Raw genomic sequence first — 27,873 nt, 5'->3', positions numbered from 1 at the left:
AATGAAAGTTAATTACTTAATTTCACTTTTTAAAAAAAAAAGCTAGATGTGACCTTCAATCTTCATCTGCTTCTAAAATGCATTTAAACTAAAAAATACAGGGACAACAGGTAGCTATTAAACAGAATTTATAGGAAATCCATTCTTAAATATTTTATTAGGAGACATTATCTTCTACCCTGTTATATATTCAAGTAATATACACCTTGCTTCAAGGGAAAAAAGGAAAAAATAGTGAATTAAGATAAATGTGGGAACCTTATAAATATAATGCTTTAGACTTACCCCCAACAGTGTTTCCCCTCAAACAAAATCAACTGAGTGGGTGGCAATCACTACTATTATGTACACAATTCAAGATACTGATTCTGCTGTGCATGTTCAGGAGAAAATACTAAAAGCATTGATACTGACTCCTAAACTAATTTTACTTTACATAATGCACACAAGGCACTCATATGCTTTGCATATCCACTCTTATTAAATAATTTAAGTTTTATCTTACACTACAGTTTTTCAGTTGGTCAGCACTAGTATATGCTGAGAAGTTTAAAACAAACAAAAGCCAAAGGAAATGCAAGTAAGCTATAGAAAACTGATTAGATCATTGATGAAGGCAAGACAAAAAAGATCTGTGATAGCAACTACAGAAACAATAATATTTAATCCATATAAAACCCATTTAATGAATACTACAGCATATTTAACTCTTTATTTTTATGTAAACAGTTGAAGTAAAATCTTCAAAACTCAAATATTTTCATAACATCCAAGCACAGAACTTCCATGAAGGGGGACAAATGACTTAAGATCATTGAAATGTAGCAGAAAGATTAATACTGCCCGATCAGGAAACATTTACAAACAAGTAAAAAATAAGGTAGGAAAGAACAAGTTTGTGAGTAATAATAGAACAAAAAGCTTCTTTCAGTGGCAAGACTGAATATTTATACATATGACATTCTCTGTAACAGAAAATATTCTTACCAGAATTACTTCACTAGCTTAACACATTTATCATCTATTTGGAAGGAAAAGTAGATATATTCCAGAAATGCCACCCTTGGTTCACCTGTTTGAAAAGCAAAAAAATGCATTATATTTAATAAGCAATTTCTTTGTTTCTAAAATGCATTTTATGATAGCTATTTGTAGTTCACAAAAATTCCTTGAGTTTTGAGCTTTAAAGCTCTTATTTCTATTTTTAGCTTATGACTCTGTATAACCAAAACTCTGTTACAGAGAAAAACTGGTGCACGCAGGGTAAGTTAACATAATAAAGTTCATTAGTTTTGAAAATATAAAATGTGCTAGGTATTCAAGTTTAAACATCTTCCTCTAGAAGCAGTATCTTTTTTTTTTTTTAAGTGATGACTCTCCACATGGATAATACTTTAAGCACTTGCAGCTCTATATACAAGTGATGGAGAATCTGAATTATGCATTTACATCGGCACCTGACTGCACTTCAAACCAGTCCTTTTCTTTTGCCCTGACAGATATCCAAATCATTATTACCCTAATCACTGGAAAAGAGGTAGTTAATAAAATTGGAAGAGAACAGTATTGTATATGCTTTACTCTTCGTAGAACCCACTGAAGTAATGTAAGAGTTCCATCCTCCCTCCCCATGCCTGACTGCTGTGAGAAGAAATTGTCTCCTCATTTCCACCCTGAACCTCCCCCGGCACAACTTGAGGCCATTCCCTCTAGTCCTGTCACTAGTTACCTGTGAGAAGAGGCTGACCCCCAGCTCCTCACACCTTCCTTTCAGGTAGCTGTAGAGAGCAATAAGGTCTGCCCTGAGCCTCCTCTTCTCCAGACCAAACACCCCCAGTTCCCTCAGCCGCTCCTCACAGGACTTGTGTCCCAGGCCCTTCACCAGCTCTGTAGCCATTCTCTGGACACGCTCCAGGGCCTCCATGTCCTTCTTGTAGCGAGGGGCCCACAGCTGAACACAGCACTCGAGGTGCGGCCTCACCAGAGCTGAGTACAGGGGGATGATCAACTCCCTGGCCCTGCTGGCTACACTATTCCTGATACAAGCCAGGATGCCCTTGGCCTTCTTGGCCACCTGGGCACACTGCTGGCTCATGTTCAGGCGAGTGTCAGCCAACACCCCCAGATCCTCTTCCTCTGCACAGCTTTCCAGCCACTCTGCCTTAAACCTGTAGAATTGCATGGGGTTGTTGTGGCCAAAGTACAGGACCCGGCATTTGGCCTCGTTGAATCTGATCCCATTGGCCTCTGCCCATCAATCCAACTTGTCCAGGTCACAAATTAATGTTTAAACTGAACCCAATTTCTATCAGTCTTGACATTTTCACAAGCTGCATCTATTAGCACATCAGACATACACGGATGAGCTGTCCAATCACACATTTACTGAAACATCCACAAACTGGGGTGCCAATGCTGAAAGCCAATCTAAACATTAAAACCTCATTCTCTAGAAGTGATTAAGAGCCAGAAATGCATTTGCCATCAGCGGGGACATGAAAGCTCAACACCAAGAAAAGACTGAAAAAACATTCAACTATAAAGGTCTCTACGTGAATGCTCCAAAACCACTTATAGTCCATATCTCCCTCCCCCCCCCCCCCCCCCCCCGCCATTCCCCTTAACTCAGGGATAGAAAAGCAAAAAAAAAAAAAGAGAAAGATTATGACTGTAGTAATCAGGTGTAAATTAAATGAAAACTTCAGCTTTATCTTTACGATTGTGATGGAGTATGTGCATTGAGCACACCTCCTGCCTCCCCAGGCAAGCTTGTAGTAATTGGCCCGCCTTTGAGTGCTTGGAGCAGCACATTTCAACTCAAGCCTCACAGAAAACCTTCTTATCCATACAGCCTGTGTTCATAACTCATTGCAACTACAGCAATAATAGCCTAGGCAACTCATGGTTTTTGTGCACTAGACTTTATTAGAAGACGTAAAAGACACACTGTTCTCCATATTTCAGTGTCCTTCTTTCAGAAGCTTTACTCTCCAAGTTTTCTGCATTGCTTGCACCGTTCCATGGATTTAAGTTGCAATACTCTAACAAAAGATTTTCAACATCACTTGTAAGATAAAACACTGTTTTGTTAACACTAATGCAAAAAGACATGAAGCATGCCATCTTAACGGAGAATTTCATACACAGTTGCTAAGAACGTGAGATGCTGTTATTCTAAAGCACACAAAAAAAATTTGGGCTATCATGCAGGACAAAGCAGTTCTGTTTAGAAGGAATCATTTCAACTAGTGCTAGCTGCTTATTTATACCCATTTCTTTCCCTGCAATTCAGTCCTGAAACAGACTGACACCACACGTCTATGGAAATGCCGTTTCAGATCACCTCAATATTCAGCCTGTATGGAAGGCAAAGAATAAAGCAAAATCAAGTAAGAAATAATTAAGAACTTTCCAGAAAAGTTGCATACGCAGAGCAAGCCTTCTTTCCTTTTGTGTTGTTTCCTGACCAGTCATCTAAGCCCTTAAAGCATAGCGCTTTTAAAACAAACTCACTGAACAACTTGCCTCACTGATGTTGTAACAAAGCAAGTGCTCCACGGAGGGTTTTTTTTCCTTCCCCAAAAACAAACAACAAATCCACCCACATCCTAACGTTTCAGCCTGCTTATCACTTTCTCTTTCTGTTGCAGATAGTGGTATATTGACACTTCATCCCACACAGCATGGCATTTCCTCTTACTCTGAGAAAGTATGCCAACTAACTTGCTCTAAGGAGGAACTACTCTACCGCAGTATTTTTGTTTTAAGATGACATCTTTAATTGCTGTGATGCCTGGCAGTATGGAAGCAGACACTGTACCAAGTACCAGTAGCAAGGTAGAGTGTCTTAGCTTGTCTTTGGATTTCAGAGAGATTGTGTAGGTGAAATAAAAATCACAGATGAACAAGACCATAAGAGAACAGCAAGAAGACTACCAAAATCTTGGTTCACCAGTGCTGTATACAATCCTAATGGGACAGCTACGGAATATACAGTGTGTCAGGGCTTCGCATTGCTAGCCCTGAAAAAAATGCACATCCTTAAATTCCATACCACCCTCTAGAATATGATCTCATTTTATTTGAGGTGTTCTTTATGAATAGTAACCACATCTGAAAGGAAAAAATCCTCAAGCATTAAAGACAATAAATCATTTAAGCTGTGAATGACCTGATATGCAAATATAATCTCTTCACATCCATCTTTATATCATCCTCAATTCAATTCCTATCAGTTCTGCCCTTTAGCCCCTTCCTGTGCCAGCTCTCAGGGGATGCACTTTCTATTTACTGTTGTGGTATAGATATAAATATACATATAAATATAGTATTGTACTTTACCTGCAATTGAAACTTGTAGTTTCTCTGGACTTTACTTCATTTTTATGAAGTTGCTCATCAGTTGAGCATTTTAAAGTATAGGAATGCCTTATACTTCAGTGGGCTTTGTATCTTCAAAAGAAAATATCAAAAGCTTTCTTGAAATAATTTAAACCACAATGGAACTTAAAAATAATACCAGTTGTTCAGCGTTGAATACCAAATCATGAATATACTAACTTTATACAGCGCTAATGATTAGGTATTATCTCCAACATCGCTACAATGTGAGGGAATGATGAAAATGCAAAGAAGCTCATGGCCAGGACTAGTATTCTGCATGAGAGTGAACTCTGTCTTTGAGTTGGCTGTGCTTTCAGCAATACATCGCCCAGAAATATCTGAAAAGTCTAGTAACACAATAAAAAGTACCAATTAGCAAATTACTATAGCAACACTGCAATGAAATACTATAGTAAGTCAAATGAAATCAAAATGCTCTAACATTAATTCACAATTACTTTCTGTAACTGCTGTCCAACAGCTACCGCAAGGGTAAGAGACAAGGTGGAAAGTTTGGTGGTGGTCTCCAGTTCACACAAGAGCCTAAATTACTGCTCTGAAAAACCCACCTCCTCTCAGGCCTTTTAATTTTTATATTAATTTTACAGTACTAGCAAAGAACAAGAACAGAAAACTATTTCAGTCTCCTGTTTCTTATGAAGTGGATATCAGAACTTCTGCAAATTGCTTGTTAGTAACTGCCAGTCTAAAATGACCACGCTACTGAGTGCTATCCATACAACTGCATGGCCCAGCTAGAGTGCCTGAGTAAAGCAAAGTTACACGTACCTGAGGTGTGCATGACATACATGAGCCACCTGTAAGCCTTCATTTCCTGTAGCCCACTTATCTTCAATAAAAGCAACCAATCTTGTATACAGGGTTATATGCTTTTAGCCCTGTTATACATTGCACTAAAGGAGCAATAGCCTTGTTTGTAAGAAAAAAATCAACTTATGAGAAGTTACCTTATGGGCTATTCAAACACGAGTAGAATGTTTGGCACATGCAGCTGTTAATTTGTTTACCTTCCCTAGTTTTCTGTTCCAGATAAGAGAGAAACATTGACTAAGCTTTACGCAAAGGCATGGGTGCGAGTCCTTTTGAGTACGGAGTACAATGAAGTTGCATTGTCAGTAGGTATGAAAATTAACACTTGGAAAAACGCTATTTATATAAGCCATTGTACAATACAGTTATTTCTGGTCTCAAATTCTAAAATTGGAACTGTTTTACTCATTCTCTGGAATAAAACATATGGGAATGAGTCACTACTGGCCAATAAAAGCTATGTTTACATTGTACTCATTCCATTCAATAAATACTTGTCCCGGTCTTCTTGCCTGTACTTAACCTTTTCACTTCGTCGAATATGCTTGTGACCTCTTCCGTGATTTTAACATTAATGTGATTATATTAGCAATGATTTTCAGGTTTACTTTGAAGGTAAACTTTCAATTTAAGCTCTGTTTTTTGTTAGCAAAGGACAACAGGTATGGTGAAGAGCACCAGCACATCACTGACAGAGACACTAACAGGCTTGCGCAATTGTAACACACACATTGCCAGGTTTATTACAGAAACTGTTTATCTTGGTAGCAGCAGACACCAAAATTGACTCCTTGGTGGTGAAATGCAAGTAAAGCTTGAAGCTAATGTATTGCAGAAATTAGCATTCTTCCTTTTGTTATTTTGATATTATTCCAAACTTTAAACAGGCTAGAAATGAATACCCAACTGGCACTGTCAAAATGGGCTATGAAACAGGAGCCATATGCAGTCCCTTACGAAAACAGCACCTGTAATTCAAGCAGAGCATCAACAGAAAACTTGAGAGGCTTTCATTCTCATGCCTTGTTTTTTACAAATGCAAGGCAATCAGCCAGAAGTGTAGCTTAAAAGCAGGCAGCGAACATTTGCTAACCATCCAACAACACTGATATTCAAAAACAGGAGCAAACAAGTGAAAACAAGACAGCTCAAGTACAGCTCATTCTCAAAACAGACATACCAGACAAGGCTCTAGCTCTGCAAAAGACCTCCTGCTTACTCCTTATTTCCAGCCACTTCCTGCTCTAACCTTTGCTCTCACTTATTAGCTATCTGGGGGGGGGTCACAAAAGCAGACAAACTATGAAAATACATTAAGGCAACATTGTTCCAGCCATTAAGCTGCACATGAAAAGCAGCTTCGTAATATACAGAAGCTATCATAAGGCAACTGCAGGTGGATGTCAATTTCCTTGGCATGGTTTGATGCCTGGCAGTCCTTTATTTCATTAAGGACTTCAGAAACTGGCTTTTAGTCTTCTGCAAAATCCACTAGACCACTAATATTGCCAAAGACGTTATTCAGACTCTCTCCCCAACATAAAGTGAAAAAATGCTTAGCATATTTGGAACAATAATATACACACTGTCTCCTTAACTGACCAGGGAAAAGTACATCAAGTTCATTATATGATAAACAGGTATTACTGCAATAAACACTGTAAGGTATGCTGAGATCTTCAGAGCAATAGCACTGCTGTACACACAAGTGTTTGTGCATGTATAATCTTACTACTGCCGCTTTCACGTAAAGTCAGAAGTGTATGCAGCTCCCTTCTCACTTACGTGGGACGCTCGCCTTGAAACACCACAAGACAAAGCCCTGCTTCTACACACATCTTAAGCCTCCTATAAACGTAGTCTACTTATGTTCTGCTGCGTAGATATTAAAATCAAATTTAAGCAGTGAAGCTCAATGTTTATACAACCTTGGAATCTGGGAATTAGATTTCTACTACTAAGTGGATGTGAAAGCACTTCATCTTATACTGAAAAAAGCTCAGAATTCTAGGGAATTAAAATATCTGTGCTTTCTGAAAAAGACAGTCCATAAATAAAAATGCTCCTTTTAATATGGTGTACAGCCAGCAATCCATGTCACAGTGCTTCCTAAATGAGTCATTTCTGTTGTTGAACAGATATACCAAGGAAAAAGACGATCAAGATCAGACAAATGCTATGCTAAATTCAGCCACACTAAGGAAATAGGCACTTTCCAAAATACCTACCACATGTGTATAAACAAGTCAGAAAACCTATAATCAGCAATATACCTAAGGCTACAGGTACCTAGAGATATATGAAATGACATTAGATGTCCAGGCAAGTCGACTTCGCAGTTTCAGAAGTGTCATTCTTCTGATTGGGATACAGATCTGTGAAATGCCACAGAACGTGAGGAAGTAAAGACAGACAAAAAGCCTTTCCTTATTCCCAAATCATCATTTGCCATATATTTTCATGCCTCAGTGGTTTAGTGGTGGGCGTGGTTGGGTTTTTTTTTGGGGGGGGGGGAGTTGTTTCAACAGTTGGAAAAATTAAACTCACAGGTAACTGGGCACAGAATTTGTTTCAGATTTAACTCCAGCAGATGCAGTTTAAGTTACTTCTAAAAAATATGCTGGCTAAGTAAAGTATAATCCAGTTTCTGGGATACATTCTGACTTGTACTCTGCCCAACAAGACTACTACTACAATCTCAAAAATCTCCAGCACAATTATTTTTAACAGCACCTCTGAATGAATGATAGAAGCACAAATCAAAATGGTATAACCGATTAATACATACACAATGTTCTTGTTTACCTATAAAAAACATTTCCTTCAAGAATTTCCAAAGTATAACTTTACGACACTACTTCCATTCTACAAACTCCAATTTACGTCCTTAGCATTTCTGCTGCATACATTTTGTTACGTATCAGTCCCCTGAGCAGAAAACCTGCTAATGGCCATGAAATGCATCAGCTTGTTCTATCAGCTCCAAACAACCAGTTTCTAATTAATTAGCTGCCAGTGACTATAAAAGGATTGTAACTACAAGCTGCACACAGGGGACTGGAAATCAAGCCAAGAACAACAGTGAGGTATAATAAATTGCTCTAAGGAGGTTGCACAACCAGGGAGAACCAAAACCAAAAGAGAACTTGGCAAGAAAATAGCAGGTGATAAGGGATCTGAGTACCCAGAAAGGAAACCAGCTCACATGCAACCTAAATGCAGACTTGTCCGCATACAAGCAATGCACCAGAAATATACAAACTGTATGCTCAGACCTCTAAAACATCACACAAATAAAACTAACTCCAAAGGTTAAAAAACAATCATTAAATTAAAGATTCTGAAATCCACCATGATGAAACTACTGGGAAAACTTAGGATTTCAGCAATTGTCTTAGTCTACTAGTGCCTCCTGTACAAGGGTACGGCAGAGGCCAAGCATGTTATTCAAACCCAGCCCTCACGTTTTCTAAAGCATGCTAACACACCCCACTCATCTTAGTTCCTCCTGTGTGTTAGTTGTCTTCTCTGCCACCACATCTGCAAGCTAACACCTCCTCCCGGAGCACAGAAAACAGCTTCCCATGTCTTCCATGAAATTCCTTGCATAATTCCATATAGTACATTTAGTTAATTGTTCTTTGTCAGGGGAGTCATTTTTATAAACCATCTCATTAAGGCTAATCCAGTGAATTTTGATGCATCACAGGCTACTGAAGTGTTCACAGCAGTGAAACACAGACCTCTTTTAAACAACATTTAACTCAAGCTACAGCATTTTACCCAACTTGACCATGAAGCATTCATGTCATGATTTGTTGTTCAAGTCTACTTCCAAAGAAATGCATTACCTGTTTAACTCATGACAGAACTTTTACAAGTAGAGTTTATTATGTTGCTGTAATTTCAAGATACTTAAAAAGTGAATGTTAAACTTAAGACATATGGCACCTGCAAATCCTACTCACAATTCATATTTACTCTTTGGAAAGTACTATAATCTTGGAGACTAGAATTAAGTGTCAACTCTCCATTTGTAGAACACATCCAAAACCGATTATATTTCCCTTCCCCTTTCTTACATGATGGTAAAATCTGTTAGTAGAAAAGCAGAATGCTTTAGTATTTCAGTTTTGTCTTGTCACAGGTTTTCCACACATAAATACCTACCTGACATATATGACCCTTACTTGGAAAAAGTACTAGATACGAGTAAGAACCCTTAGTGTAGGATTTTAAAAAGCATCCCCTGTAATGAGGAGCTATGCAAGCTGCCATAATGGAGTGGAGCAGTGCAATGCTAACTGTGCTAAAAAGAAGGCACAAGAGATTAAGTGATCAGTGCAAGGAAAATTTTTCTTGCTGAAATTCAGCAGGTTGTGATCAGGTTCTGCCTTGCGCTACAAAGATCTGTATCCTTTTACAAGTTAGAATATCAGCAACTGTTCCCCCCTTTTGAGTCTGAATGAAATAGCACTGATACAGTAAACAGCAAGGAGTCCCTCAGCTTATCTGCATATCACAAGTGCTTTGAGACAGCTTCTCAACTCAACGTGGAATTTTGTTTAGTCATCAACCAATGTGAAACACCTGGGCACGCAATCTTGGTAAGCCTGCAATCAGGTTAGAGAAGATGAGTCATCGAGAAGATAAAAGTACAGCACTGATGAAAAGACAGGCTCCCAAACAACCACCTACACGCAAGTCACGCATTAACACTGTACATAGTATATGCTAGGCGTAAGTTATGCTTAGCTTGTGGTTTTATACTATTCAAAACAGTAACTATAGCCACATTGTCAGCCACGTTATATGCATTCCAGTTCATTTAATTGTACATATTTCAGACCAGCACATGCAGGTACGGAGGACAAACATTCCTTAGAGTAGGCACAGTGAACGCTGTAGGTTTTCAGAGATAATCACTGCTATATGAACTGTGTTAAAAACAAGTATGCTTGCTGTCACGGAGACTGGCTAAAATGCTCCAGAGAAGAATACCACCATGCTGTTACCAATACCATGAAAACGCTTGAGACAAGCTTGGCTACCACAGTCAGAGAAGACAAGAACCTGTTCAAGATGTTATCTCAAGTGCCAGAAGACAATGTCTGTAAGGAACACATGGTACTAGAGAAAGGAACTGATACATATGCCAACACAAGACAGAACTTACATAGAAAAATAAACTATGAAAGACCACTAAGTTATTTCAACAGAAAACCAGAGGATGAAGAACTTCATGAAACATTCATAAGTGAAAAGGCTGAAGTTGCGAGGCTACCAAGTAACCCATGTTTGGAACACTTAGTACTAACAAGTTCTTCACCAAATTAAAAGATAACCAAATAATACTCTAAAATGTGTTCTTCCAAGCTTTGTATTTGATAAACACCCCTCAAGAGACAAGAGAGCAAGTCTTGACAGCCGTGGTTGCACAGTGGTGACTAACTCTGAAGATGAAGACTACATTCCACTCTAAACAGCAACAGGAAAGAAACAGTCTACTACAGTACTACAGAGGTCAAGCCGGAAGTTCAGGACCTCTCCAGCAGAAAGCCCACAGCAATGAGCCCCTGCAAAGCTAACCTGCCTTTGAGAACATCCTCCTGCATTATTTGGCTGTACAGCACATACTGTGGTCTCCAGTGCAACCAGGGAAAAATGCTGCAGTTGTGACCACACTGCAAGTACACAGAACACACGGCATCTACCTGGAGACGATTTTAAACAACAAATGTCATCCTGACACAAATCGAAGTGCGATGTGGAAGACCATGCGCGCTTCTCTGTAACCTGTGAGATTATACATTTTGATTGCACCAAAATACTCACAGACGGAAGAAGCAAAAAGAGTTGAGCAGCACCTTGAGGCACTCTTGCTGAAGCAACGAGTAAAGGCTATTCCTGAAACTGAAAGCTTGGTAGTTAGAGGATTAGAACTAGAAAGCAAAGCGCTGAAGATAAACTTGGCCATTGCGTCTAAAGTACTCACCACGAGCAGTTCAATAAGAGAAGATGGTCAATGATCAGAGTTAAAGAGGTCATTAACGTGCAGAAGACACTCTGCTTCTGGGATTTTAAAACCAGTCCGTGAAATCCGTATCTTCTAGTAGTAATCACATGGGGACAAGACAGCAAGTAGCAATCTGAAGCTAATATGAGAAAATAGCATTTCCCAGAATAGACTCTCACGCTGCTGTTCCAGTTAAGCTCAGTGTGCCAGCTTCTTTGCAAAGCACAAGCAGCATCAGTTGCTTCTGGGGGCCTGACCCTGTACCTCTCCCAGGCTTTAGAGCAAAGGGAAACAAACTGGCCTGTGAACACCCTTGCCTAACCAGCAAGAGAACTACAGCCAGAAGGAGTCACACAACATCTCACTTCAGGTAACTTTTCTCCAGTGGAAATGCAAGTTGGGAACAAATCGGATTTTTGTTTTATTCTTGACATTAAACTTCAAAAAGAAACTTCAAAGCACTCAAAAATTAGTCAAGTAGTGCAACACAGAAACTATAATCAATGATTATACTTTACTTCATATAATAATGACTAAGTGTGAAGTTTCCCAATATACCTACTAGCAAATAGACAAATATTTTAAAAAATTCTGAAACACTCTAGGAAACCATAAAGCCATTCAAAATACTAAAAGCAGTCAAACTTTAAGATGTCCCCCAAACTACAGAAACCCATCACATGTACACACAAACAAGACTTGAAACTGTTAATGACAGTTTAGAAAGTGAATGAAGTGTGCCAGATGAAGACTAGATATACAGTGTAGTAGTATTTCTGGTAACCAGACGTCACATGCAAATTTTTTTTTCTGCAAATGCCAGGGATTTCACAGGACTCCAATAATGAAAGTGCCTTTGTAACTAAAGTAACTTAAGCTTTTAAAATAGTTTCTAATAAATTTAGGACCACCTTTTGGAAGTAAAGATACCCATGTAGAATTTCACCTAGATACCCAGATACATAAAAGTTTTCCTTCGATTTTTCATTATTTGAACTATAAATCAAGAGTGAAACTACACTCTTCTTCCTTAGATTTGAGAGATGCAGCTAATGCAAAGGCACATACGTACACCAGGTAGCTACACGTTAGGTTTTATAGTCTGACAATTTTGTTTCATTTTCTCTAAAGGAAGCCATAAGAATGTTTGCCCCTAATTTGAGATTAGGATTGTTAGCCTCTTTCATCTTCTATTAGAAATGGAACAGGAAGTTGATACTTTTTAATAAATTATCTAAGTCTATTTTAGTGTCAATTACTGACTCAAAGCTACAAAAATCTACAAAAAAACCTCCTGAAATATAGCATAAGTTTGTTGTACTTTTATCGATTCCTGAAACACTACAAATGCTCAAAAATATTTCCTTAAATCTTTATATTTTTCTTGCTAATTCACTCTTTGCCAGAATTAAGACACAAACTATTCATCCCTTCACAGTGCCATTTCTATAATTCATTCCTAATCTGGTTAGTAGAGTAAGGTTTAACCATAGTGTTGATTACCAAGGTTAACAGATCAAGTTAGATGTTTTTGCCATTCATCCCGCTCAAGAAGATAAACCTTCAGGAAATGTCTCCTCAATACTAGAGAGGAATGGATAAAGTCATTTGCTGAAATAGAATTGTACAAAATTCAAAGTTTTAATGCTACCACTACCTGGCAATTCCCTTTTACATTTTATCTCCCCACTTCCCAGTTTTCTCTTAGGAAAGCAGACAGGCTTCTCTCTATGGTGAGAAGTCCAAAGAACCAGGCGCCCACCCACTCTTGGTGCTTCATGCACGCATACTTTCCCTCACAGCACAATGATGCTTGTAACTGCAGTCAAGAAGCTTACCTAGGGGTGGAGGAAAAGAGGGAAAAGAACAAATAAACGTGGGAATTAACCGAGATTGTTAGAATGGTTGAGCAACTGCCTGACACAGACACAGCCACAGCCTTGCAGACAACAGTCTTCCAGCACTGCCCCCTGCTTTTGCCCCCCACATCCCCACTACCCCACGCTCCAGGCTATCAAAGCGCAGGCCGGTTCTTTCACAGGGCACCAGGAAGTGATTCGTGGAGTCCCTCCACTCCACGTGGCTCAAAGCACTGTGCAAACAAGAGCTGCAGGAGGTAAGCCCCAGAAGTCTGCAGAGAACTACACAAGTTCAGAAGTGCACAAGACAACGGTTTCAGTGCTTATGTACCACATGGCCTGTGCAAAATCACACCCGCAGTAGCAGCAGGCAGTAGTGAGCTATGTATGGGGAGGTAGAGGGCTGAGAAGTCTGAGAAGCAGAGCACAGACACAGAAGATGACAAATGAAATATGCAGTGGTGACTTCAAAAGGCCTCCTGTAACTTCAATATGCAGGAAACCAAAATGTAATAGCTGTTTCAGCACGTATCAAGAAATAGTACTGTTCCCGGACTCCACTGCATGGACTACAGCATTACATACCTACCCCTTCTTCAACATACATAAGCTGATTAATTGTGTTAAATTGTTCTGCTTTGCACTTACCCTCAGCATTGGATTTAAGCTGTCTACCTGCAGAGCACAGTACTCTACAAGTCACACTAGCGAGACCCATGACTCTACCCTAATAGTTAGTGCCAAAAGCCTAGCTTCCCAGAAAAATGGGATTTTAATCAGACCCCAGGCTGTAAGCATAAGCCATTACAGCTGACAGTTTATATCAAGAAAAACCTCTTCCACCAGGACTACACATGACATCCTTTTCTCTCTCCCCTTCCCCTTCACACATCCAGCCTTGTTTCTGCACACTGTTTTATCTGGAGGCAAGACAATCACTAATGAACTAATTTCAACATGTCACTGAAAGGCATGCTGAAATGCAGCATCTGAATGAGAAGTGAAGGGAAAAAAAAGTCTCAGTCTACTAAACACCACAGTGCTTTATTGGTTCCTCCCAAGTAACCTCAGAAACTCAAGCAGATATCCTGCTCTGCCTAAGGGGGAGTCCCCACCTCCTGGGGAGCGGCTCAGCCCATCTGCAGCTCCCTGCTAGCGAGGCATGGCTATTCCTTCCCAGCAATTCTTCCTTTCCTCTTCCACCAGCACTGCTGGCCCACTCAGTTTCTTGATGCAATCCATGTCCGCAGGTTTGCAGAAAACTTTTTTTCCAGCTGGCTTATTTTTGTGTTAAATTGCCATGCAGAGGTCAGCCGCTGGCAGAAAGGGGGAAAAGGCAGGAGGCAGATCCCCCCACAGCAGCAACAAGCTGCTTGATCAGCTCAGGCAAACCAGAACCACAACAACAGAAAAAGAAGTGCCCACAGATCCTTCTCCCTGCTTGACACAACTTAAAACAGGTATATCTCCTTCAGAACAGTGGCATCACAGGAGCTGATAGCTCTGATGATACCCACTCAATTACTTGATCCTATCTAATCTTCATCATATAACAGTGTGCAAGAGTGACTGACACTCACAACCATCTCCAACTGGAAGAGGTAAAACATAACCACAGGCATATACAGAGTCCTCCCTCCCTGCATATTACAATCCTTTTAAAACACTAAAATCTTTTTTTGCTTTGTTTTAAAAAGGAACACCCTGAAGATGACCCAAATTAACAACATCCAGTAGTGGCATCCCAGGCAGCAGCTGGTGCAGTTCTCCACTGAGGAAGCCCATGGAGCCTGATGCCTCCTCGGAGAAGGATAAAACAGACCTTGGTGAGGGCTGATGACAGCTGTTTACTCCAATGAACCTTAATTTGTCTGCAGAAGGCAAGTGAGAGCATTTTCAGCAGCAAGTGCTTCCTGGTGCAACAGAATCCTCTTACAACATAATCTTTTCACCCTGTTTTCCCTTGGCTTCCTTCTACCCACAGAAGACAGGAACCATTTTTTGCTTCAGAATTCCTTCTGTGCAATATTACCTATTTGAAAAGACTGCTATGACAATGGCAAAATTCTTCAAATACACAGGAGTCCTAAGTCTCCGCACAAGCTACAAAGGTGTACAGTTATACATTAATAAGGATGCACCATGGACTATGAAAGAAATCACTGACAAAAAATCAGAACTGGTAACTGCCTGAAGCATCTGTTAATATTCATACTGCTTGCTCATGCTCTTTGAGCTCAACTCCAAAGAAAGCTAAATAAAAGCAGCAACATACTTTTCCTAAGTGTTAAGAATGTACAGTTTCTCTTTCCTAATGTTTAGGTATCAAGTGTTTTACTTTCCAACACTGCTACTGTTCAAGGTGCTTAAAGTCTCTTCTTACTGTCTAGAACAGCACTACAAACTGATACAGGGGCACGGGAAAAGCCTACACAGGACTAAGAGAAACAAAGAAGCAAAAGGAAGCATTTAAGAATCCTTATTAAATGGTTGCTGAACTAACAGAAAAGTCTTATAACAATTATTCAACATTTTAAAGATAAAAGGGGTCTCCGAGTAAAGTAACACTGATGGTGGAGGGAGAACAGAATGTCAACAGACATACCTCTACTATCAATATTTCCTCCAGAAAGGGTTAAACGTTCCAGACATCTCTCCCCTGCTGCCTAGCAAAAGACCACGATACACATGACTAAAACAGACCTCCTCGCCGCTTTTATGCCAAAGGCTACCCCAGCACGCCGCAGGCAGCGGCAGGATCCTGTTGGTGACACAAGGCTGCGTCACTGACTCCGACTTTCTCCAGATGCTTTCATAGAAGCCTTCCTGATTCACGTGGCACCACAACCAGAAAAAGCGCCTCCCGTCCAGATTTTCTCCTCCAGCCAGTTTCCATTTATAACCGCGCTAGATGCTCTCCCGGCTCCTAGCTCACCGCACGATGCTCCTCCTGAGCTCCTTCAGCCGCTCTGCCTCCTCTTACACAAGAGGCTTTGCCCTCAGCTCCAGCGAAGCACCTGCTGCCCCCGCTATCTCTACAGATAAGAGGCAGCTCTCGGTTCACCCCGGGATACCGGGCATTACCCGATCCCGAGGTATTTTCCCCCAGAGGGGCATCCCATCCCATCCCATCCCATCCCATCCCGGCACGCCACCCGCCACCTCAGAGCACCACGGGAGCCCCGCCGCTGCCCACAGCGGGCACTGCAACAACACCGCAGCGCCCGGGAGCGGGAGCGGGGGGCACGGCGGGGCGCGGCTGCCCTTACCGGGGCCCGCCGGGCAGGACCGGGGAGACCCAGCGCGCGCGGGGGCCGTTAAACGGCCGCCCCTCGAGCCACCGGGAGGGCGGAGCCACCGCCGCCGCCGGGCCCCGGGGCTGGCCCCGCCCCTCTCGCGCGGCCCGGCCCGGGGCGGCCCCTCCCGGGAGCCCCGCGGCGGGCAGGGCCCCGCTCGCGCCGCCGCCGCCGCCGCCTCTTCCGCCTCCCGCTGCCCGGGCCCAGCGGCACCGAGGCACCGGCCGCCGGAGGGACCCGCCTGCCCCGAGCGCCGGGGCCTGGGCCCGCCGAGCCCTCCGCACGCTGAGGCGGCGCTGCCCCGCCGCCCGCCGCCGCCCTTACCCGCTCCTCGCTCCGGCAGAGCCGGCGCGCCCGGCCGCCCGCGCCGCTCTTATCCCGCCGCCGGCCTCCCGGCAGCCCGTGGCGGGAGGGCCCGGCCCGGCCCCGCCGCGCCGCCCGCCCCCGTCGCCATGGCAACGCCCGCCCCGCCCCGCCCCGCCCCACCTGACGCCGCCGCTCCCGCTCCGCCGCCACCGGCGCGCGGAAGAGGGAAGGGGAGGGGGGGGGGGCGGTGTCACGCGCGCGCCGCAGCCAATCGGCGGCGCCGCCTGGGTGACCGGCGGGGAGGGGGGGGGGGGGGAAGCCGTCGGGGCGGGGCGTGCGGTCGGGGCCACGCCCGCTCCCCGGCAGGCCCCGCCCCTTCCCGGGAGCCACGGCCCCGCGGGGCAGCGTCGGCCCGGCCCGGCCCCCGCCCCCCGTTCCCCTTCAGACCCCGTGCGGATGAACCCCGCGTGCAGCGAGGGAGCCGCGGCGCTGGGCGCACCCTCCCCGGGAGGCCGACTGGCAAGGCCGGGCCACTTATTAGCTGTCTGCAAGGGGCAGCAATCCGTCACAGGCCGTGTTAACAGGCGCACGCTCTATATATTGACATGTCCGTGCATATGTGCCCTTACCCTCAGCCTGCCTAGGTCTGACAAGCCCTTCTTGTGCCTCAAAACCAGGCAAAGGCACGCAGGGTGCTCAGATGGCCTTACTGTAACGCACCCCCCTCGCGCCTCTCCCTGGTGCATTGCCCCCCTGCTCCCAGACCTCTGCCACGGCTCCTGGTGAGGACTTTACCCGGCTTCAACTCATATTAGCGCTCCATTTGCTCTCTGGTTGCCTGCTGGCTACCACAATAGCAAATTGGTTTTGTAAAGCTAAGGTCAGGGTGCTGACAAGGGTTACCCAATGCACAGGGAAAGCTTCGGACACCAGGCCCCATGGCCCACCTGCCACAGTGTAGTACGCGAGGCGACAGCTTCACACAGACATCCGGGAGTCTGCGCCCAGGGAAGGGCACCAGCGGTGCAGGGCACGAGGAGGAGGGTGCCCTTCTCTGGGCGCAAACTCCCGAACGTCTGTATGAAGCCCCTGCGCTTCCTGCAGCCCAGGAGAAAGAGAAGTCTTCTTTACCTCTCAACCAGAGCTTCCTGTTTACCAGAAAGCAGAGATACCGCTGCTTTATCAGTCTTTCAGATCCTGCTGAAGCAAGACCATGCCTGTGCGTCCCTCCGCCATGCTGGCAGCAGCCGGTTTCTCCTCTGGCAGAGGTTCCTGCCGTGCCGTGAAACTCGTGCCCACCAGTAACTACTTCAAGGCTTATCACTGGTCCCCCTGCTGCTGGCCAGCTTCCCCCGGCAGGAGGTGCAGTACAGAGCCAGCAGGATGCTCAGAGTTGCACGTTGTTTTTGGTTTTCTCAAGACCAGAGAAACGAGGTGGCCTGTACTTGTCATTGTGGTGGTGTATGGCAGAATTTAAGCAGCAGCAATGGAAAGGAAGATGGCCAGATCAGAAGTACAACAATACATCAACTCGCCCTTGGAATATCAACTTTGGTATTCCAAGAATAGAAGCATTTCGGACTGATAACTTTTACTGAAACTGTGAGTTTTCAGATGAGAAGTGGCCTCCACATGTGAATACTTGAGTGATTTTTGCAAGGCTTCTATTGCAGTCTTTGGAAGAGAAGATGGTCATAGCCTATATTGAAATGCCCTGAAACGGCTCTCATGTACATGCTATAAAAAGATTATAAACTGTTTGGAATAATAATAAAAAATATATATTGAGAAGGGTAAGTAAATGAAATTAAAGATTTTATCAGAACATTAATGTTCTTCTCTCTAGAATGCTTGAAAGTGCGACCTATCTTTCAGATATGTGGATTTTCTTTAATTACAATAATTAAAGCTCCTGCTGATATGGCAGCATGCCTGCTGTTCAGTTTGAAATGGGAGTTTTACCATAAAATACTATGCACGAGGGAATTGATTCTGAATTCATGTACGTCAATATAAATTTGCAGCAGCTCCATTAAAGTGAGTAACATGACCCCAGTTCATGCCTCAATAACTTTAAATCAAGTCTAGTTCTTTGTATCAACATTAATTCACTGCTGACTCCCTTTATTTTACAGGCATCATCTGAATCTCTCTTGAATCTGTAAGGTTTTTCAGCAGAATTCTTCCTAAATTGTAGTATTCTGCTATAATTCTCCCTCCTCTGCAAACATGCAGGTGGTACTAACATGGAAAACAAGGAAGATACAAGACGATGAATGGCATTTTCCTCTTGTTCCCTTGTACAACAGAATGAGCCCGCACCACTGATACCCGCACAGGTAGCATCAGTACTCATATTCTTTAGTATGCGGTGTTAATGTTCACAGGCAGTGGATTTAAATCAGTGGTTCCAAAATTTTAGGGGTCAATGGGCCACTATCCTATTCCAGAACATCCTAAGTACCCACCACATGTTTTGTAAGCCACTGTCTGCTCTCGTCATCAAAGTTTCAGCTGAAAACAAAGGCAATGTAAGGCCCAGATTTTGTGGGCCATTTCCACAGTCACATTCTCTCTCTCTTTCTTTTCTAATGCCTATTTACCTGTCTAGGAAAATTTACCTGTGTTTTAATGGTATAATAAAGTCACTAATAAAAACTGTGGAGTGATACATACAATATGTGAGATGGCTTGAAACCACCATCTTAAATCAGAGAGTTTTTTGGAAAGGACATCTTAGCTCAGATTTGCAGAGGATGAATATTGGTCTGTTTTCCCAAGGAAGCACCATACTCCACTTTTTCCTATGCTACTGTAAAAAATCTGAAAGAGTGAGAAAAATGGTAAAGTAGTTTTGCACTTGGGGAATCAAAGAATGGTCTGAGAGATTCATTAAAATAACACGTGAGTTTAACTGTTGATATTGTAAAGTGTGTATATTGTGAGAAGCAGTCTGTGAGTTGATGCACTTCCAGATGAATGTTGGAGGAGGCAGCTGTAGAGCAAATTCAAGGAAACACAAAGCCAGGCTGGTTGTGCTTCATGCCTGAGTTCTTCATTTTTTAATAGCTGACTGTAGTGGTATAGAAATGGGAGAAAACAAAAATATTATTTAATGGGTAGAGCACAAAGACAAAAATAAATGAGCTTAAATGGTTCCAAAAGGATCTGAAAGCACAGAAGCTCTGGGAAGCCTTCTCTTGTTGCTCAGGCTTGCCTGCTGCAAGCAGGGCTGGATTCCCAGTGGTGCCTGACTCGTCACTGCAGTAGTTCCTGGCCAGCTCAAAGCTGACATCAGGATGTCTTTACTGGTGGTTCTAGTTGCAGTTTGCAGAAGAGATGAGCAGGTAGCCAGAGAGCCTGGCTGTAGCACACTGCATGATCCCTACATTTGTCCTATGTGTAGGCTCTATGAATCAGCGAGTCTAGTTTGACCAGCCTTGGCTTTGCCGCTTGGAAGGGATTTCTCCAGTTTAAAGTTTACTTTAAAACACTTGAGGTAAATTGCTTATCGCGTTGTAGGCTGAATTAGAAGTAAAATGCCTTTAGTGTGGTGAGTTTGAATGATATAAGAAAATTTGATTGAAATCAATTTCTATAGGAATGATTAAAGCTAGAATAATTCACACTACAAAGACTGAGAGAAGCCAAATGAGAAATGCAAATAATATAATAGGATGAATGCATATATACAGCACTTTGAGCTTTAATATGCACCTTCTCTTGGCTCCCAAATGTATGAACCACACCAGATCATCACCTCATACAGCTACACATTGTCATGTGTCGGTAACAACGTCTACAGCCCAGTCCCCATTGTACAGTAAATAAACAGGCAAAGGATGAGCTCCTGAGCTGAGCCAGCAAAGCTGAGGTGAAATCTGAGGAAAATCAGCAAAGGTAGATGCTCACTGTTTACACAGACGGTTCTCTGTTGGTGCTTAACACCACCTTCAGCTCTGGCACAGGAGATGAATTTGGCAGGAAGAATGATGATGCAGGGAAAGCAACGGGGTGCACTAGAGCCAGCGTGAACAGCACACAGGGCCCGCTTTGTCTGTCCTGGAACAAACACGGCTCTTGAAGCAGCCCCTGGGACAACGCTCAGCCTTTGTGCCTTTTTGCCTTTCTGTAGGAGGCACTTTCTCCAGATTAGCATTCTCGGACAGACGCTAGCCCTGGAGACACTGTAGGCCACAAAGCTAGATTTCAGATGCTCTCACTTCCCCACAGGCAGCAGCAGCCTCTGCAGCAGCCTGGGCTGTCCTGACAGGAACGTGCCCATTCCCCTCCACACTTGCCTGTGTTTTCTGTTCTTTCTCCAAATGTCTCCAGAATTGCTCCAAGTCACGCATTTGATGCCATGAAGTAGCTTACAGAAAGAGAACATAACATTGATTCGAGGCAAGGAATTGAGCCAGTTTTGCAGGTTTTTGTAACGCGGCGGAGCTCCGCAGGTATTTAGTTGCATTAAATAATTCAGCGGGGTGGCTGTCTGAAGTGCAACAGTTTCTTTTTTCCACATGAAAGGTGATTCACGATTGGAATGCTTCAGACACATATCCAGCAACCGGCACAGACTTCTTTAGAAACATACGCATTTCTGGAACCAGAGACTAGCTCCCAGCACCCCTCCAGGCCCTCTGCCAGATCTTCTCATTCTCTGATGATAAGGCCAAATCCTGTTCGCAGTTTTGTCAGCGTTTATTGCTTTCAGCAGAGTCACCCTGGAGTCATTGTGGTGTAAAAGGGTTTGCTACGATCTTCAGTGTTTCCCCACCCCACACACACCTCCCCAGACCTTCCCCACCAGCACTCCCCTCAGCGCTGACCTGACACACGAGCCGGCACACAAACCCCCGGGCACAGACATCACTCCCACTTCTGACCAGTCCCTGACAAGCACCACAATACGTGCAGCAGCTGCCACTCACTCACTCCTGGCTCTTTGGTCCTCATGCCAGATGTGGAGCCTCTCAGGATCCCCACCACCAGGCTGCAAACCTCTCCAGAAAACACCCATGGCAGCGCCCCAGCCACCTCCCCTCAGGCTGGTTTTCCTGTACCTCGTCCCACAGGACACCCTGGCACGAGGCACAAGGGAATGGCCCTCCTTGGTGTCATCTTCCTGTCATCGATCTTCCCCATCTCTATGCATTCACCCTTCCCTTGGAAATGAGGCATTACTCCAGGGAATAAAACCTGCAGGGCATACCTGGTTTCCTCAGAGAGCTGGAGCTACAAAGCAAGGGGACAGTGGCACAGAGTTACACAGGTATCCTCCTTCTGGGGACTCCTGTGCTAGCTCTGGATACGGACCCAGTCGGAGTGATGCTGCATCTGCACAAGCTGCTGCAGTGAAGCCTTGGAGTTTCTGCGGGATGAAATCACAGCTTCCTTGCTGCTATGCTCTGGCTCCATTTCAGCTTCACATAAGCAGCCTTTTCTGCAGACGTTTGGAATTTGGAGATTGCTTTGTTTTGCTTTTGTTTGGGTCAAAATAATAATAAAAAATAAAGCAAAGAAAGATGAAAAGAAAGACATCCAGGCTTTTACTATCAGTGGTATGGGGGGGATGAATAAAAAATGCAGACAGCTACAAAGATTGTGCTAAGTGGTGCAAGAGGCCAAAAGCTTTCCAATATGCCATTCTATTGTGTTCGCTTGAGTATTGCATACAGGCATAACAAAAGGGAACAGTTCAGCCTTAAGGCAAAATTCATGAACTGAGAAGACTGTCTGAAGAACTCAAAACTCTGTCTAGTTTTGCCAAAAAGCTTTCAATGAGCAAATCTGAACTGATTTTCAAATAAAAGTTTCTGGTTTCCAATTTGATGCTATTTCTCCAATTACAGCATTAAAAAATAAAAGGGTCATCAAACCGTGCAACTCAAAATCTGCAGCTGCAACTCTGAGCCTGTAATTTTAGATGTCTCTTTTTGAATTTCCATTTCCATAACATCTGTAAGGACAGCAAGGCCAGGATCCCCTTCTGCTAGTCGTAATAAAGAAATTATGTTTGTTCTAAAACACCAGATTTACTTGATCTATGTGTGAGTGCATACAGTTGCATAGGCACCAACCAACTCTTTTGTGGCTAACACTGGCATGCTATTTTCAGCTAAAGAGGAAGAGACCCAGAGCCATGACCTCTTGCAGACATTGCCCTGATCTTGCTCTGTGACCATGATGGCAGCTGCCAGGTGCCAAAAGCGCCGCTGGAGCGCAGAGGTGGGCAGCAATCCCTCGCTCATTGTGTGCCTTCCCAAGCGCTTAGCTGAGAGGTGCCCATGCAATGCTTGTTTGTCTCACAAAGTCACAAAGTCAGCCTTTTAAACTGCTTCCTGGAGCTCCTCTGCCACATATTACCAGGCTAATTTACCCATTGGTCTCAATACACTGAATTACCTCTTATGAGTTCTTCCATCAGTGCAATATGGTCTTGGGATTTGCCACTAATATTTGCTGGGTAAGTTCATTTTTCTACGTCCCGCAGTCACACCTACACCTCAGGGTGCTGAGCCTGAGTGCTGGGAAGGGAGTGCTGGTGCTCATCTGGTCTTGCGTCCGGCTGGATCAGCCCACTGACACAGCTGAAAAACAATCTGCTGCTTTTCTAGGGCAAGTTTTCAACCAGATCAGCTTGCTGACTTGCTTGATGGCATAGTCACGAATATTGTGCCAGCACAAGGGAGGAGGGGGGCATACACCTGCAAGATAAAGGGTAGCACCATCCCTTTTGATTTCAGCCTCATAAGCCACTCCATGAAAGCAAGCTTTACCGAGTATTCTCTGAATAACCTCCGTGCAGGCTAAGTGCAGTTGTATGGTGCTGGATTCTGCATCTACAGTCAGCAGGCCCACATCACCTTAGTTTTAGAGGGGTCACTCCAAATATATGGTTGTCTGAGGGGGAACTCAAGCACTCAAGCATGCTCTGTGTCTGTAGCAGTTTGTATAAAGGAAGAGGATAAAACTCACCGTCAGTGCAATGTTGCTGGAAACATGTAATCACTATTTAATTTGACTTCTCAATTTTGGAAAGTTCTTGGAAAGTCTCCAGGCATAAATGTACTTCTTGTTCTTATACCAACAGAAAGCTTCTTCTCAGTTTCAGGGAGACAAAACCTGGCACAGGAGGCAATGAAATACTATAACAGAATTCGGAGTCTGACACAGAAACCTAAAATAATCCCTTCATTAGTGCTGTGGCATCTTCCTGTCATAAAATGACTGACAAATCTGTCATAATGCCTGAGCATTTATGAAAAAATTGATGGCTCTTTAGAGTTTTTCTTAGAAATTCGACATCTGCAGTAATCCCTAGGCATGAGATTTCTCTGATCTAAGTTCGTTCCCCTGTAAATTAGATGCGCAATCTAAAGCAACATTCCTATGTGGTCAGTGGGGACAGATAGGAACCAAAAGACAAATTATTCTGTCCTAAAAGAGGTTTGAAGCATTAATGGAATGAACTGGCCCCTGAAAACGCTCCTCTCCCTCTCTCTCCACTAACTATGGAAGGAGCCTAGGCAACTGCCCTAAAGTGACTGAAGTTAGGCTAGATGCAACCCATCCTTGGTTCTTCTAGGCTCAATTTGAACCCACACACGTGTATGTGTTGTGGGCAAACTTACGCTACAAACCAGCTACTTGAGTACATGCCTCCATCTTCCCCAAAAGAGGCCCTGAAAGCATGCAGGCATGTTCAGAAAGTGTCTGGTGATAACCAGCAAAGAGTCCATGCTATGACAACATCCTCAGGATTCCCTGTTTTTCTGGTGAACTGCAACAGTGCTGTGAAGTTGTGCATGCTCGAGCTGAGTGACAATTGCTTATACTGCTTTAAACATCTGGAGGCTCTAGCCGCAGACAGTGCTCCATCACAGTACAAGCTGTGCACACAAACACTCCCTGTTACAGGGAATGTGTGACATATGGGTTCCAGGCTATAGTCTTGTAGAGCATTTTAACAATTTTTATGATTAACACAAAGTTGATGTGTGTTTACATGTGCCACTTTTCTTTGGCTTTTGTAACCCCTAAGCTGTGTGCCCTACCAGAGTCCCTACGGTTGCAGTAGCCAGCCCTTTAAAAACCTCTCCTTCCCTTTTGTTATAGCCTAAGGGCCAAAACTGCAAAGTGACCTCGATAGGTTTAAGTAGGAGGAAGCTTAGAATCAATAAAAAGGCATGAGAAAGTCATGCACATAGGGGGCTGATACAGGAGCAGGGGTGCAGAAGGCCAAAGGCAGGGTGGTGTTCAGATCCTGCTCACTCTGTGTGTGCCCAGCAGCCTGGGAGACTGGCACAGCCACCTGGTGAAGGTTCAGCGGTCCGCAGTACCGTAAGGTCTGGAAATGCTCTTCTGGCAGAGTACAAGAGCACCAGGCTTTCAGGTCTTCCTGCGTTCTGTACAGAGTCAGTTTGTCACTTCCTGGCTCACGTCCAGATAAGACATAAATCCTAACATGACCACAATTTTAAACAAGACACTTCTGCTTGGACCAGATTGCAAGTACGTGCAATTTGGGAACAGAAAAGCCTAAATGCTGCACACACTCAGCACAGAAGTGACACCCTGTACATGGCCTGTGTGTGTCACAGCTGACGGCGATGGAGTCGGATTGATGGAAATGGCTTCCTTCAGGCAGAACAGTCCTGTTGCTATGCCATTTCTGAGCCCTCTGCTTACTTCTGTTACTGGAAATGACTTACATCGGTTTCTAAATCTGTCTCTATTGATTAGCACTTAGTGAGTGGCTGCATGGCTGAATATAATGATCATGACTCCCACGCCTTTTGTTATTCCTGATGCACAGAAGATTGTTCTTTCCTTTTTTAGTTGCAGGATGTTCTTGTTATCTCAGCTTAGGGTTGTGCATACCTCATAGCCCATGGTATTTAGGAGTTGCTTTTAAACTATTTTATGCTGGCAACAAATGGGGGGGAAAAAAAGGGAAGAAGTGCATATTGCTAATTTTGAATGAAGCTATGACTATCTTCCAAAACGTTAAGGAGGTATAAAACATCACATAGCTCATCAGTTGTTATTGCACTAGGTATTTTACTGGCTATCTTTATTACTGAAAATGCTTGGGTTTCCTACAAGCATATTCATTACACTTACAGATTATTTTGGTTTACACTGCTTTTAAGTCTATGCTTTGACTGAAATATAAACTTGATCTTTCATCAGAGGAGTCCATTAATATTTGCCTTTACATGCAGTCATTGCAAATATCACATTATACAGTCACCACTACCTGGCAAGCTGCTGGATCCTCTCTGTAGTGATTTCTTGACTGTGGCATTGTACTTTTGGTGCTACTAAGATTATAGCTCTAAATAACTTTTACTTAGCTCATGCATTCCAGCTCCTCTTCTGAGGAAAACTTGATATCAGATGTCAATTATTAGTAAATATAAATTAATTCGGCCATTTTCTTCAGCACAAAAAACAGTCATCCAAGTAAGAGTTAACTGAAAACACAAGTAAAATTATGCATGATTACACAAGTGGTCAAAAGTACTTCTCAAACTTTGTTGTATAAGTTCAGGAAGACTCTCAGCTAAGACAGTAACAATAACTCCAGTGTAGTTCAGTGAAAAGAGAGTACACAGACCATTATGGTATGTAATTTGTCCGGTCATGCGATATTCATGTCCTAGCCTTTTCCACAACAGCCCTGTAATGTCTGCATCACCACGGGTCAGTGTCAGTTACGGTTCTCTAGGGTTTGCTGGGGGGGATTAAGCTGATAGTTCAAGCTCCTATTGAGGTTTCTTGAAGAGCTCGTCTATCTGCTCCGGTATACCATTCACCTCTGTGTCAACACGTCGCAGAAGTGCCTGGCACACGTCTCAGGGTGGCCTCACTCCTGTGCTTCTTGTCAAACTGGTGGAGCTGTGGTGTGGCAGTGCCAAGCTCCTCACAGGGGCACAGATACACTCATCTCCTCATCCAGAACTTCTGCAGTTGCTATTCTTCATTTTGGGACTAGGGAACGACAGTTTATAATCAGAGTCTGAATCTAAAAGAGGTTGCAAAGACCCGCTTCAAGCACAGCATGGATCCATCCCACCAGACTGCCATTCAAAGGTATCTGACAACATCATGAATTTGGGGAGCCATCTTCAAGTCTCTGGCTCTCCCTACATGGTTCTGGGGTGTCACAGACACCTCATCACCTCAGCTGTCTCTTAACTGTCCATGACCAGCAGAGAAGGAAAGCTGATCATTCACCTTCATCCTTCAGTGGAGAAAATGACTTAAAACTGTTGCTGGCACTGGGGGACTGAGTGGAGTAGCCCAGCAGATATAACAGTACTCCGTCACCTCATGCTGTACAACATGGCTCCCGTTTGAAAACATGAGGCTACTGCTTCAAGTAGCTGCAGCTGGTGTCCAAGTGACCACAGCTATAAACAGAACGGATATGAACACCGTGGACACAGAAGAAGGATGCTTGCATCTGAGTGCTTGCTGTGCACAAGTGAGGTCAGTTTTGCTCCCAGTAGTGCTGACCTGACGGGTGAGTTCTTGAATACAGATTTTCACAGGGCAGCATTGGACACCAGAGGCTCTCTCCTGTGGCATGCACTTTGCATACCAGCTGCTTTAACACATCCTCATGCTGAACACATTTAGGAACACATGCTTCAGATGTCACAAAAAGTGCCACCTCTGTACCACCAATATTGTCCTGGCCAGTCACAGCAATACTAGGCCCTTTGAGAAAGCTAGATGTCTGTTCATGTTAAGACAAAATCTCCAAGATATGGACGAGGAAGATTACAAAAAATAGAAGATAATACCAACATAGACAGCCGATGCTGATTCAGCTGCAACATACAACAATTTTTGGTCCTTCTTTCAAGAATGCTAATCTTTATCTTGGCAGGCTGATATACAAACCACAATCACAGGATACACAAATGACTCATCCCGGAGGGCTCTGCTTCTTCAGTGCCAATGCAATACTCTGCCTAAAACACATAAATGCAGAACATCTCTGAAGAGTCAACAAAGGCTGGGACAGGTATCCTCTGCTGCGTGCTCCACTGCTCTCACAGCAGTCTCCCCTGACCCTGTTTATACTTTAACAGCTCTTAGTTCTGCTTGTAGGACTGTAATAGAAACACAGTGTAACTCAGTCACAGATGCAGGCTGTCATTTCTAT

At 43.6% G+C, this 27,873-nt stretch overlaps 1 protein-coding gene and 1 long non-coding RNA gene across 5 annotated transcripts in view; both read right to left on the bottom strand.

The window, feature by feature from the left end:
* The window catches only part of LYST (lysosomal trafficking regulator), an 82,857-nt gene extending 65,962 nt beyond the window's left edge, over nucleotides 1-16,895 (bottom strand). The window contains exons 1-2 of one of the 4 annotated variants that reach the window (XM_066994025.1): nucleotides 16,872-16,895; nucleotides 988-1,072 (exon numbers count right to left, since the gene is read on the bottom strand). The gene's annotated coding sequence lies outside the window, so the exon portion shown is untranslated. Of the gene's footprint in view, nucleotides 1-987; nucleotides 1,073-15,694; nucleotides 16,202-16,358; nucleotides 16,456-16,709; nucleotides 16,829-16,871 lie in introns of those variants that run through there. The other 3 variants (XM_066994024.1, XM_048047907.2, XM_048047908.2) reach the window with 3 other exon arrangements.
* Nucleotides 16,896-18,508: 1,613 nt separating this feature from the next.
* LOC136790392 (uncharacterized) lies at nucleotides 18,509-27,595 on the bottom strand. Its single transcript, XR_010830267.1, has 3 exons — nucleotides 25,957-27,595; nucleotides 23,673-23,819; nucleotides 18,509-23,401 (listed from the first exon to the last, which is right to left on the bottom strand). It is a non-coding gene; the product is annotated as an uncharacterized lncRNA (long non-coding RNA).
* Nucleotides 27,596-27,873: the final 278 nt, after the last annotated feature.

This window comes from Anser cygnoides, chromosome 3, assembly GCF_040182565.1.
Source record: "Anser cygnoides isolate HZ-2024a breed goose chromosome 3, Taihu_goose_T2T_genome, whole genome shotgun sequence".
In the NCBI taxonomy this organism is placed as follows: Eukaryota; Metazoa; Chordata; class Aves; order Anseriformes; family Anatidae; genus Anser; species Anser cygnoides.
This window is presented reverse-complemented; position numbering and strand designations above follow the sequence as displayed.